This window comes from Hibiscus syriacus, unplaced genomic scaffold (genome assembly GCF_006381635.1).
Source record: "Hibiscus syriacus cultivar Baekdansim isolate YM2019G1 unplaced genomic scaffold, ASM638163v2 tig00112260_pilon, whole genome shotgun sequence".
NCBI lineage: Eukaryota > Viridiplantae > Streptophyta > Magnoliopsida > Malvales > Malvaceae > Hibiscus > Hibiscus syriacus.
The window spans coordinates 95,224-109,526 of record NW_024063288.1 but is presented as its reverse complement, the minus strand read 5'-3'; the positions used below and the strand labels follow the sequence as shown (position 1 = coordinate 109,526).

Genomic DNA, 14,303 nt, shown 5'->3' with positions numbered 1-14,303 from the left:
ATTTTGTAATCGTTTCGTAGCAAAATAAAGGGTAAAAGTTTCGTACCTTTCTTGTTTACTTTGTATGTATGTATTTCCTTCACTCTGGTTTGATTCTAAACAACAAAAAACGTTTTGGCCGAGGACCAAGGGGGTTGCTTTCGAAGCTATTTTGCTAGATCTACGCGACCCCGAGGCCCGTTTAAAAAAACTAGTTGGATTTTTGTAACCTACGCAAGAAGACCTTTCAAAAAAAAAAAGCTTTTCATTTTCGGGGGAAGGACTCGGCTTGGAGAAGAGAGAAATGAATATTTTGATAAAAAATTTGATTTTTATACTTAAACCCTCCGCGTTTCTATCTAAAATAGGGTAAACTACCCTTTTGATCCCTGTTACCTCGAAAAGAGCCGTTTTCCCCTCAAATCGAAATTAACCCTTATATTGCTTTGGAATTTCGACCTCAAGCCTGCAGTTCTTTCATTTTAGTCCTTTCTCTGGATTTTAATTTTAATTATCTTTTATATTACATTATAATATTTATATATTTTATATTATTATTAGTTTTTTTTACACTCGTATATATGTAATTATTATATAGTATTATTTCACTTATATGTTGATTTATTATATATATATATGTATATGTACACATTTTGTATTTACCCTATTTCTTTACTTCTTTATTATTATATTATTTATATTATTTATTTTTTTTATTATATTATATTTTTTTTCCTCCCTCTTATATTTAGCTATTATATATATGTATTAATGTTATTATATGTTTTATTAACTTTATTTGTTTACTTTATACGCTATTATTTTTACAATTTTTTTTTTAATTTTTCTATTATGTTATATATATATATTTTCTTATTTTATTTTCATTATTTTTTATTTTTTATGTACGTATTTGATTATGGTGATTTATTTTAGTTTTTAGTTTTTTTTTATTTATTACTATATATATATCTTTTTATTTTTCCCATTGTTTATCTTTATCATATTACCATCATATACATTATTTTTATATTCTATATTTCCTAATCTTATTTGTTTTCCATTTTACCTTAGGTGTTTATTGCATTCCTTATCTAATATATGTCTTGATCTTCTAAGGGTACAATTTAAGCATCTAAGGTAAGTAATTTGGATCGTCATTTTACATTTTAATTTAAATTTACAACTTCTTTTAAAGACAACTGGAATTACATAGTACCGAAAGGTTTAAAGTTACAACTTTCTTATTAAAGACAACTGGAACTACATAGTACCGAAAGGGCAGTTCAAGGGTGCTAATCCTTCCTTCGCTGTAACCGACTCCCGAATCCGACATATCTTTGGTAAGAAGCAGATCAGGTAAGATATAAGGTATCCGATTAACCTATTTATTTTTAAATAAATAATCGGTGGCGACTCCAATCCACATTTTTCAAGTCGAAGCCCAATCCCGGGCCCAACCGAAAGACGGTTACGACAGCTTGGCGACTCCGCTGGGGACGCAGGTAAGTGAGTCAGGCTAAGGTAATTTCTAGTTGTCTTTTTAACGAAAAGGGTAAGTTTGAATTTTAAGGTAATTTTTCGATCCTTATTACTTACTTTTGATTACATTTTCGAGTAAATAGTTGTACTGACTGTTTTCTAATGATTTCAGCTTTATAAACTTTTTTCATCTAAGGCTCTATACCCGAGCTCCGAACCCGTTTTAAGTGGGGGTGAAAGCGACGCCTTCGTGTGAATTTATTCACCGTATGGGCCTAGCAAGTAGCCTTCGGGATTCATATACCTTATGCCGTTCGTGTGAATTTATTCTCCGTATGGGCAAAGGGAATGTGTCCTCTCGAGTTTAACTTAGTCCACACAAGCCTGTGATGGGTTTCGGACTAAGGGTCTGGTCGGTCCAAGGGGGCGCCAGCAAGGAGAACTCGAGTACCGTTTTTAGAACCCAAACCGGGAGGCTTTGAATAAATAGCCTACCCCAAAACCACATTCCAAAACCTAGGACATTTCTTTCCTAACCTTTTATTTTTATGTTTTTTCATTTACCATTTATTTTTATTTATTTTTATCTATTTCTATTTTACTAACCTTTTTGCGTTTGTGTTTGTTTTAGCATTTGCATCATAACAAAAGGCCATGCTATGTGTCAGAGTTGGTTCGCTTCACCCCTATCAGCCTAAAACAAAACAATGTACAAGAGCTTCGAGATATCTGGGATAGTTGGAAGAATGATCGGAGATAGAAGTTCAGCCAACGGTACGGTGACATTGCACTCTTGCTTCATGTTAAAACTGATAAGCCCTTAATCAGAGCCATGGTCCAATTCTGGAACCCGGGATATAGTTGCTTCACTTTTAACCAAGAGGACATGGTGCCTACCATCGAATAATACACTACACTGCTGCACTGTGAAAGCATCAAGCTTGAGCGAGCCTACATTAAACACATCAAAAGTCAGCCCTTCAAGAATGCACTGGCCAAAGTTGCAGGAGTAGATGAGAAATGGGTAATCGATCGGACTCAGTTAGAGGCAGTGGAGAAGGAATTGAATGGATCCACATAAAGCAACTAATGAAAAACCACCCTGATGAGTGGAAGACTATAGACCTTTTTGCACTGGTCTGTACGGTTTTGATTATCTTTCCGAAAGCTTTGGGGTGCATTGACGCTGCCGTGGTGGAACTATTTGAGCAACTTTCTAAACGAGTTAACCCAGCACCAGCCATCTTGGCCGAGACCTTTCGATCGCTCAACCATTGCCGAAGAACTGGCGGAGGAAGATTTACCGGGTGTATTCAGCTCCTTCAGGTCTGGATTCACAGCCACTTCTGGAAGACTAACGGGTTGCCTACCGCCGTTTCAGCACCACCTATTCACCTCTAGTGAATTTATTACCTTGAAATGGCATGAAGGCGCTTCGAAAGAAAAATGGATGAAGGTCTTTACGCATCTTCAAGACCGAGATATCGTCTGGAGAGCCCCTTGGTTATTCCTCAGTGATGTTCTTTTTCGATGTGGTGACTCCGACACTGTGACCTTACTTGGACTTTGGGGAGCAGTTGGGTATGCTCCGCTATTAGCACTTAGACAATATGGGGCACGTCAGTTTGTCCCAGCAACATGCGGGTTAGCTAGGTCAGAGTTTGAGTATCACGGCGATAGCTATAAGAAGATGGTCAAGAAGCAGCCGATCGTGGAGGAAAGTATTCCGGATGGATGTTGTAGCTGCCAGAAGCATGCTCACTCCGGATTATGTGGAGTGACGAAGATTGAGAAAGAATGACAATATCCCTGTGCCAGACTGTGATGACACCCGGACCATGGAAGAACATCTCAGGCATGTCCCTTCTGAACTCGAGATAGCCAAGACCGAGTTTGAAGCCGTGAATAATGAGCTGAAGCAAAGAATAAAGGAACTTGAAGCTGAACGTTATCAGTGGAAGCTTGATGTTGACTCTCAGAAAGATCGGGCAGAAAAACTGGAAAAAGAACAAAAAAGAGTCCGTTTTGAGCTCGAAGACTTGAGAAAAGGGTATCAAGATAAGGTCAAGGATAATTCCAAGTTGAAGGTAACCTCTGAATACTGGAAAGACAGCTCATAGCCTGAAAAGGAAGTTTGAGGGGCCTGATGAGAAAGCTTGGAAGGAACAGATGAAGACTGCCCAAAGACGCTTGGCAGATAGTCAATATCAGAACCAACGCTTGAGAGTTCGGATAGCTGACTTAGAAAAACAACATGAGAAAGATGGCAGGACAATAGCTGAGTTAGAAGCTATTGTAGATGGGTTCAAGAAGCAAGCAAACGAGCTTCAGATAGTGCCTTTCGATGGAGGATTACAATGGCGTTTCCGTTGGGAACAAGCACAGCGAAGGGTGAGGGCCCGAGACGCAACCATCCGAGATTTCCTGGATCAAGTGCAAAAAGCAGCCCGTCATCTTCACGGCCTAACCAGGGAAGCTGGTGTGGTTCGACAAGGCATTCAACCAATGACAGATGAAGGCAGAAGACTTGTCAACCTACTGGAAGCTGTTCGGGGTCTAGAGGATTTAGTCCGAATGTACATTTAATCTGTTTTTCTTTTATGTCTCTTAAAAGATAAGACATTTTTGTCTGAACAAGGGTTATTTATAATAATGAACACTTTTCTGGATCAATGCCTCCAATTGCATACATCATGCATTGCATTTCTTGCATTTTATATTTCATGTCTGTTTATTTTATGTTTTTTTTCATGTTTTTACATTCGTATTAACTAACAGAACATGTCTCAGACACCGAGCTTACCACCGCAAGCATCAGATACACATCACCCGCACAATACTCGAGCAAAAAAGAGACAAATGGAAGCCAGAATGGAGAAAATCGAAGAGCACATGGCAAGACTTCAAAAGGAACTAGAAGATAAGATGGCTCAGAACAGTGAAAGTACTCTTGAGTCCATCAAGAAAAATCAGGAGTCCTTGGTCGACCAAATCGTAGCCAAATTGTCAGGTCTACAACAAGCTAGTGCATCAGGGGGCATCTCTTCCGAGGGGGTGGCCATACCACCAACCCCGCAAGCGGTTCTCTCACCCGGAATATTACCCGGGGACGCATCTGCTACTAAAGGGAAAGCAGCACTACCCGGGGACTCATTCGTTACCAAAGCGAAAGTTGCACCTGTTGTGAAGATACAAACTTCTACAATCATCCCTGATGATCATCCGGATGATTATCACGTCCCAGACTTTGACGAGGAAGATAAAGCTAAAAAGATGGAAGAAAAGATAAAAATATTAGAAGATCAAATAAAGATGGTCCAGGGAGACCATGATTATTATGGAGTGGACGCAATGGAGCTGAGCCTAGTTCCAGACTTGGTGCTTCCACCAAAGTTTAAAGTTCCTGAGTTTGAGAAGTTCGACGGGAACAGTTTCCCTTCAGCCCATATTACTATGTTCTGTCGAAAAATGACAGGATATGGCGGGAATGACCAACTCCTGATCCATTGTTTTCAAGAGAGCCTGTCCGGTTCAGCTATTCGGTGGTACAACCAGCTTAGCCAAACTCATATCAAGACGTGGAAAGACTTAGCCAAGTCTTTCTTGGAGCAGTATAAGCATATCAACGATATGAGACCAGACCGGGTCATGTTACAAAGCCTAGAGAAGAAACACAATGAGAGTTTCCGACAGTACGCACAGAGATGGAGGGATTTATCTGTGCAAGTTCATCCACCCTTGGATGAAAAGGAAACAAGAAAGCTGTTTGTACAGACCTTGAAGGCACCTTACTTCGGGCACTTGGTAGCAATCACGTCGGGAAGTTTCTCAGATTTAGTCATGGCCGGTGAAATGATCGAGTTGGCCATTAAACAAGGAAAGATTGAGGGAGGAAACTCTACTAAAAAACCTCCCATGAAGAACAACGAGCGAGAGATCAACAATGTAAACACCTACAGCGTCAGCAAAGGGGTTACGATCTCAAGCTCAAATTCCACAGCAGCTGTACCATCCGGTACTTCTAGACAGAACCAGAGAGAACCAAGAAGAGAAAGGGAAAGGGAGCAGTTTAACCCCATTCCCATGACGTATAAAGAATTATACCAACAGCTCTTCGACACTCATGCAATGTCGCCTTATCCTATGAATCCAATAAATCCCCCTTACCCGAAATGGTATGACGAGAGCGCCCACTGCGAATACCATGGCGGTGTGCAGGGGCATTCGATTGAAAGTTGTCTCGCATTCAAAAGACTTGTGCAACGAATGCGTAACAAGAATTGGATCACTTTTAACTCCGGAGCACCAAACGTCGCCCAGAATCCCTTGCCCAATCATCAGGAAACAGGAATCAATGCCGTTACTACCGAAGGGGGCAGGAAGGTTAAATAGAGTGTTTCAGAGATCAAATCTCCTTTGGCTTGGGTATGGAGCCAAATGGTGAAGGCAGGGCTTCTTGCACCATATCCAGATACGACAGAAAATGAAGATGGTAACCATTGTTGTTACCACAACGAAGAAGGACATAAAGTACAAGATTGCCCAGAGTTCAGATCGTTAGTCCAACTCATGATGAACCAGAAAGAGCTGGAATTTTACGAAGAAATTCTAGATTCTTTGGAAGCAGATGTTTGTGCCACCGGAGAATCATCAGATAGAAAATTTGGTAGGGGTAGTCATTTGATAATTACCCCTAGGGCAAGCATGACAGTAACAACACCAGCCAAGGTGGTAATCTCCGCACCTCGGCCTTTTCAATATAAGGACAATAGGCAAGTGCCATGGAAGTACGAGTGTCAGGTGAGTACTTCCGGAGGAGGTAATAGTAAGGTGGGGAAAAGACCATTGGAGCCATTCAAAGAAGATATGCTAGTTGTCAATGAACCTATAAAGGAAGAAGAAGCTAAAGAGTTCCTCAAGATCTTGAAGCACAGCGAGTACAACATTGTAGAACAGCTCCATAACTTACCTACACGTACTTCAATGCTAGCACTATTTTTAAGCTCGGAAGCACACCGAGAAGCGTTGTTGAATGTCCTTAATCAAACGTTCGTGCCACAAGACATACCAGTCAGCAAAATGGATCGACTGGTGAACAATATTCAAGCTGATAATCTCATCTCGTTTTCAGATGACGAGATTCCATCAGGAGGAAGAGGCCGAACGAAGGCGTTACACATTACTACCTACTGTAAGGGGCACGCTTTACCAAGTGTCTTAATCGATAATGGTTCAGCCCTGAACGTGATGCCTTTGATTACATTGAAAAGGCTACCAATAGATACCTCTCATATGAGAGCTTGTCAGAATGTGGTCCGAGCATTTGATGGGACCAAAAGAGAGGTAATCGGAAAGATTGAGGTACCATTGACCATCGGACCAGCCACCTATGATGTTGAGTTCCTTGTGATGGATATCATGTCGTCCTATAGCTGTCTTTTGGGAAGGCCGTGGATTCATCAAGCAGGTGCAATACCCTCCACGTTGCACCAGAAAATTAAATTTGTCATTGATGGGGCCTTAGTAGTTGTCAACGCTGAGGAAGATATCGTGGCAAGCGTGACCACGGAGGCTCCATACATCGAAGTAGACGAGGAAGCAGTAGAATGTTCATTCCGCTCCTTGGAGTTTGTGAATGCCACATTCGTGGCGGAAGGAAAGAGAATCCCAAGACCTCGACTCTCCAAATGCACAAAGATGGAGATCAAGCAAACCCTGGGCCAAGGCGCCAGAACCGGGAAAGGTTTTGGGAAATATTTGCAAGGGATGATCAATCCTGTCCTTCCTATCTCAAAATTAGACCAATTTGGGCTCGGTTTCAGCCCAGCTATCATGAAAAGAGAAAGGAGGTCCAAAAGAACCGGGAGAGAAGGTTGGCCAGATTGACTGGAAGCGAACTCCAATGGAAGCCTATGACATTCCCACCGCTCTTCAGGACATTCAAGTCAGGTGGTTATGTGTTTGAGACCACCATATCCGAGTTAGAAACGGCTCTGGAAAATCTGAACGTTAATGCCGTGACCACAGAAGATGTTGACAACGGAGATAGGTCCGGGATATGCCTTCTGCCACATGGGTTCGTGCCTAGCAGTTGGTCGGTGGAAGAACTACCTGTGGTTTACAAGAATCTTTCAGAGTAATATTCGAACTATCCCTATTTGCCTATACCCGGGGGCAATAGGTGATCTTTTGTAAGGGTGAATAAATATTTTGTTTAAGTTTAATAAAGGATGCATTTTTCTTCTCCATGGCAAACAAATTTTTCTTTTATTCATTATCTATTTCCTTCATTCCAGTACTTCATTTCTAGTTACTCTCAAAGTTAGTTCTTGACCGTTCCGTGTGGGATATTATCCTCTCACACATGCATATCTTCTTCCTTTCAGGTTCCCAGATAACGATAATGTGGGCACGGATGATCCTGATCCAGAGGTGGATTTTGAATCAACCATTTGTCTTGGGGAATTTGATGAATGCGATAATGAAGAGGAATACAACTTGCCTACCGAATTGTTGAGAATGATAGAAAAAGAAGAAAAGCAAAATACTGCCACATGAGGAGGCGATCGAAATTATAAATTTGGGCACTGAAGAAGATCGAAAGGAGGTTAAAATCGGCACAACTCTTTCGACTGAAGCAAGAAAAAACCTGATAGTCTCACTTCAGGAGTACAAAGATGTGTTTGCTTGGTCGTATCAAGACATGCCGGGACTAGACACAGATATGGTAGTTCACAAACTGCCAATCAAACCAGAATTCAAACCTGTGCAGTAAAAACTAAGAAGAATGCGACCAGAAATGCTCCTTAAGATCAAGGAAGAAGTCAAGAAGCAATTTGATGCTGGTTTTCTCCAAGTAGCCAAATACCCTGAGTGGGTGGCCAACATAGTGCATGTGCCAAAGAAGGACGGGAAAGTACGCATGTGTGTCGATTACCGGGACCTTAATAAGGCCAGTCCCAAGGACAACTTTCCTCTGCCACACATAGACACTCTGGTGGACAATACGGTCGGGAACGCCTACTTTTCACTCATGGATGGATTTTTGGGGTACAATCAGATCAAGATGCATCCCGAAGACATGGAGAAGACCACTTTCGTCACAATGTGGGGAACTTTCTGTTACAAAGTGATGCCTTTCGGATTAAAGAATGCTGGGGCAACATATCAGAGAGCTATGGTGACCCTGTTCCACGACATGATGCACAAAGAAATCGAGGTTTATATCGACGACATGATTGTCAAGGCACAGACCGAGAGTGAACATGTCAAGAATCTGAGGAAGCTCTTCCAGAGATTAAGAAAGTTCCAGCTGAGACTAAACCCTAGCAAGTGTACCTTCGGGGTAACATCTGGAAAACTACTAGGCTTTATAGTCAGTAGGAGAGGCATACAGGTCGATCCTGATAAGGTTAAGGCTATCCAGAATCTACCTCCACCACGAACCCAAAAAGAAGTCCGAGGTTTTCTGGGCAGACTAAACTACATAGCTCGGTTTATCTCTCAGTTAACCGACAAATGTGACCCCATCTTTCGTCTCCTCCGAAAGAATAGCCCTGGAGCATGGGATAAAAACTGTCAGATTGCATTTGAGAAGGTAAAAGAGTACTTGTCTCACACTCCTGTCCTGATGTCCCCTATCCCAGGAAAACCTCTGTTTTTGTATCTCTCCATATTCGAGAACTCCATGGGGTGTGTTCTGGGTCAACACGCCGAATCTGGGAAGAAGGAAAGAGCCATCTACTACTTAAGTAAGAAGTTCACCGATTGCGAGGTCCGATATCCTCCTATTGAGAAGGTTTGTTGTGCCCTGGTATGGGCTACAAAAAGACTTCGACAATACATGTTGTATCACACCACTTGGCTGATTTCCAAATTAGACCCGCTGAAATACATGATGGGTGTACCTGCTCTATCCGGAAGGTTAGCCCGATGGCAGATGCTTTTGTCTGAATTTGATATCGAATACGTGATCCAAAAAGCGGTAAAAGGCAGCGCCATATCTGATTTTTTGGCAAGCAGAACTGATGAGAGCTATGTGCCGCTGGACTTTGATTTCCCAGACGAGGACTTAATGGCCATATCTTTAGAGGAAGCAAGTATTTCAACGGACGGTTCTTGGAGAATGCACTTCGATGGGGCATCAAATGCACTAGGACATGGCATCGGGGCAATTCTAGTCTCCCCAGAAGGGAGTCACTACCCATTTACCAGCAGACTGAACTTTGATTGTACCAATAACATGGCAGAATATGAAGCCTGTGTCTTGGGAATTCGGGCTGCACTGGGGCAAAATATAAAGACTTTACGGGTGTATGGAGACTCAGCCTTAGTAATCTATCAGCTCCGAGGAGAGTGGGAAACCAAGGATATAAAGCTGTTAGAGTACCGAAAACTAGTGTTGGATCTGCTCGAAGAGTTCGACGAAGTCACCTTCCACTACGTGCCTAGAGAAGAAAATCAAATGGCTGACGCTCTAGCTACCTTAGCAGCCACGTTCAAGGCTGGCGGGGAGTCTGAAATGATGCCAATTAACATGCAGTCGTATGAGTACCCAGCTCATTATTACCAAATTGAAGAAGTGAAAGACGCTAAGCCTCGGTACTACGACATTCTGCAGTATATCAAGCATCGGAGTTATCCATAAAAAACCACTGAAATCGAGAAGAGAACCCTTAGAAGGTTGGCAGCTGGATATGTCCTTGACAGAGAGGTTTTATACAAGAAAAGCCATAACCAAGTTCTGTTAAGGTGCGTCGATGCTGAAGAGGCAAAAATGATAGTGGAAGAAGTACATGATGGGGTTTGTGGAGCACATGCAAATGGGCATATGATGTCAAGACAAATAATGAGATGCGGATATTTTTAGTCCACACTGGAAAGTGATTGCATCAACTATGCTAGGAGATGTCGTAAATGTCAGATTTATGGAGACAAGATAAATGTTCCACCCCATCCGCTTCATGTAATGACGTCACCATGGCCTTTCCCTGTGTGGGGCATGGACGTTATCGGGCAAATCCATCCGAAGGCTTCGAATGGTCACCGTTTCATTCTCGTAGGAATTGACTATTTCACGAAATGGGTAGAGGCTGCGTCATACGCCAGTGTCACTCAATCCACTATTTGCAAGTTTCTGAAGAAAGAAATTATATGTCGGTATGGTCTACCTGAAAGGATTATCACCGATAACGCAACAAACTTGAACAACAAGATGATGAGTGCTGCTTGCGAACAGTTCAACATAAAACATCACAATTCCACTGCTTACAGACCAAAGATGAACGGAGCAGTAGAAGCAGCAAACAAAAATATTAAGAAGATAGTGGAAAAAACAACTGAAACTTACAAAGACTGGCATGAGAAGTTGCCTTTTGCTTTGTTCGCTTATCGAACCTCGGTACGAACTTCGACTGGGGCAACTCCATTTTCACTAGCCTATGGAATGGAAGCAGTGCTACCCATTGAAGTCGAGATTCCGTCTCTCAGGGTCTTGTCAGAAGTCAAACTGGATGATGCAGAGTGGGCACAATCCAGATATGATCAGCTTAATCTGATAGATGAAAAAAGACTGAAAGCCATTCATCATGGTCAAATCTATCAGAAACGAATGATCCGAGCACATGACAAAAAGGTGCGCCCGAGAATATTCCGTGAAGGGGATCTAGTGCTAAAAAGAATTTGGCCAGTCCAGAAAGATTTCCGAGGAAAATGGACGCCAAATTGGGAAGGACCTTATGTCGTGAAGAAGGCTTTCTCCGGAGGAGCCCTTATCCTGGCTGAAATGGACGGACCTGAGCTGCCACATCCCATTAACTCGGACGCAGTCAAGAAATACTTCGCTTAGGATGAAAACCCGAGAGGGCGTCCTAAGTTGGAAAAAAAACAAAGAAAAAAAAACAAAGAAAAAAACAAAACAAAAAAAACAAAAAGAGAAGAACGTTTAGGGTGAAAACCCGAAAGGGCACCCTAAATTGAAAAAAGAAAAAGAGGAAAAAAGAAGAGAAAATAAGGTGGGTTCAAGATGAAAACCCGCAAAGGGCGTCTTGCAACCAAGGATGGGTCCAAGTTGAAAACCCGAAAAGGGCGATTTGGATATTAACGGTGGAAACATCCCGGCACATGAATCTTCTACGAACTCAACAAATCAGAGAAATGTTGCACCCTCCCAAACGTTGTCGCATTTTCAAAGATCCTTTGGCAAAGGCTGCATTCAAAGTCACCAAACGGCTTTTCAACTCAGAAGTGCCCACGTTATCGAGATCTAAGACATTCATTTACACATCATTGTGTATTCGTCTTCTAGAATGTTTGCCATGTATTATTTGTTCTTCTCCTCCCTTATGAATAAAGACCATCTTTCCTCCAATTCCTTTCGAGCATCTTGAATTAGATTTAAACCTAATGGTTTATTTATTTTTTATGAAAGATAATCGCATATTACTGTGCAAAGATTCATTGAAAAGTACAGGTACCCAGAAGCCGATCAAGGCTCATGCACATGCTTGAGATGGTTGAGGAGCATCTCCAAAAAAAAAAACCCAGAATGTGCACATCAGATTCAGACATTTGAAGAATTCAAGATCAGAGATCAGAACTTCAAGCTTTCAAAATCAAGAGTCAACAACGACAGGCCACCGGAAATCAAGATTTCTCTCCAGAGCCCAGAATAACATATGTTGCCCATACATTTTTAGGCATACCCAGAGCCAATTTCAACTTCACAACGAAGGATATTGGACTCCAGACAACGCAAGTTCAACTTCACGACGAAGGGACCGCTGGTTGTCCACAAAAATCTCTCAATTTCAGAGCCAATTTCAACTTCACAACGAAGGATATTGGACTCCAGACAACGCAAGTTCAACTTCACGACGAAGGGACCGCTGGTTGTCAACAAACATTTCTCAATTCCAGAGTCAATTTCAACTTCACAACGAAGGATATTGGACTCCAGACAACGCAAGTTCAACTTCACGACGAAGGGACCGCTTGTTGTCAACAAACATTTCTCAATTTCAGAGCCAATTTCAACTTCACAACGAAGGATATTGGACTCCAGACAACGCAAGTTCAACTTCACGACGAAGGGACCGCTGGTTGTCCACAAAAATCTCTCAATTTCAGAGCCAATTTCAACTTCACAACGAAGGATATTGGACTCCAGACAACGCAAGTTCAACTTCACGACGAAGGGACCACTGGTTGTCAACAAACATTTCTCAATTTCAGAGCCAATTTCAACTTCACAACGAAGGATATTGGACTCCAGACAACGCAAGTTCAACTTCACGACGAAGGGACCGCTGGTTATCAACAAACATTTCTCAATTCCAGAGTCAATTTCAACTTCACAACGAAGGATATTGGACTCCAGACAACGCAAGTTCAACTTCACGACGAAGGGACCGCTGGTTGTCAACAAACATTTCTCAATTCCAGAGTCAATTTCAACTTCACAACGAAGGATATTGGACTCCAGACAACGCAAGTTCAACTTCACGACGAAGGGACCGCTGGTTGTCAACAAACATTTCTCAATTTCAGAGCCAATTTCAACTTCACAACGAAGGATATTGGACTCCAGACAACGCAAGTTCAACTTCACGACGAAGGGACCGCTGGTTGTCAACAAACATTTCTCAATTTCAGAGCCAATTTCAACTTCACAACGAAGGATATTGGACTCCAGACAATGCAAGTTCAACTTCACGACGAAGGGACCGCTTGTTGTCAACAAACATTTCTCAATTTCAGAGCCAATTTCAACTTCACAACGAATGATATTGGACTCAAGACAGTATAGGTTCAACTTCACGACGAAGGGACCGCTGACTGTCAACAAACATTCCTCAATTTCGGAGCCAATTTCAACTTCACAGCGGAGGATATTGGACTCGGAACAATATTTGGATTTCAATTTCACGACGAAGGATTTCGTACTTAGAATTTTCCAGTTTTGACTCAACCTCAGGACGAGGGAGTCATTTAGTGTTTTGAATTGACAAACCAATTTCAACATCGGATTTCAACTCTACGACAGAGGATATTCGATATGGACGAAATATGTGTCTTTTAATCTTTGCTCTATTTTCGTTACACGACAATGAGCAAAGAGGGGCAGCTGAAGACACTCAAATTCATCCACCCATATTACGCTATATATATATATTATCATATTATAATACATATAATTGTTTGTTGATTTATTTGGGTACAGGTCCAATAAAAGACAATTTACAAGCCATTTGCAGCAACCCGGGCCCAGTGCAGCAGCCCAGTCTCGACCCAGTAGACCAACGACCCACACCAAATCAGCTAGGGTTTTGAAACCCTAGCTTTTCATCCCATTCCAGCGCCGCTTTGGCCGGTCAACGCTACAACTGTCCCCGAATTCCCCACGCCTCCAACTTCCCGATTCCTCCGGCGCAAGGAAAGCATACGAAGCCAACCACCAACAACAAGCAAGGCAACGTGTTAGTTTAGGACTTCAACAACCAAACCGAGTTTTACTCGGATTAAAACTCTAAAGTAGGCTTGTATAAATACATGTAACTAGAACACTCACATGGGATCTTTTTTTTACACTGGACGAACACACGAGATCATCACGACAGACCGCACATACAAACATTACGAGGGTTCATTAGTGAAATACAAGCAAAGTAACTTCAGAGATCGACATTTTGTAATCGTTTCGTAGCAAAATAAAGGGTAAAAGTTTCGTACCTTTCTTGTTTACTTTGTATGTATGTATTTCCTTCACTCTGGTTTGATTCTAAACAACAAAAAACGTTTTGGCCGAGGACCAAGGGGGTTGCTTTCGAAGCTATTTTGCTAGA

At 41.9% G+C, this 14,303-nt stretch overlaps 1 pseudogene; it reads left to right on the top strand.

The window, feature by feature from the left end:
* LOC120176897 overlaps positions 1-14,303 on the top strand; it is a 50,193-nt pseudogene that overhangs the window by 26,474 nt on the left and 9,416 nt on the right.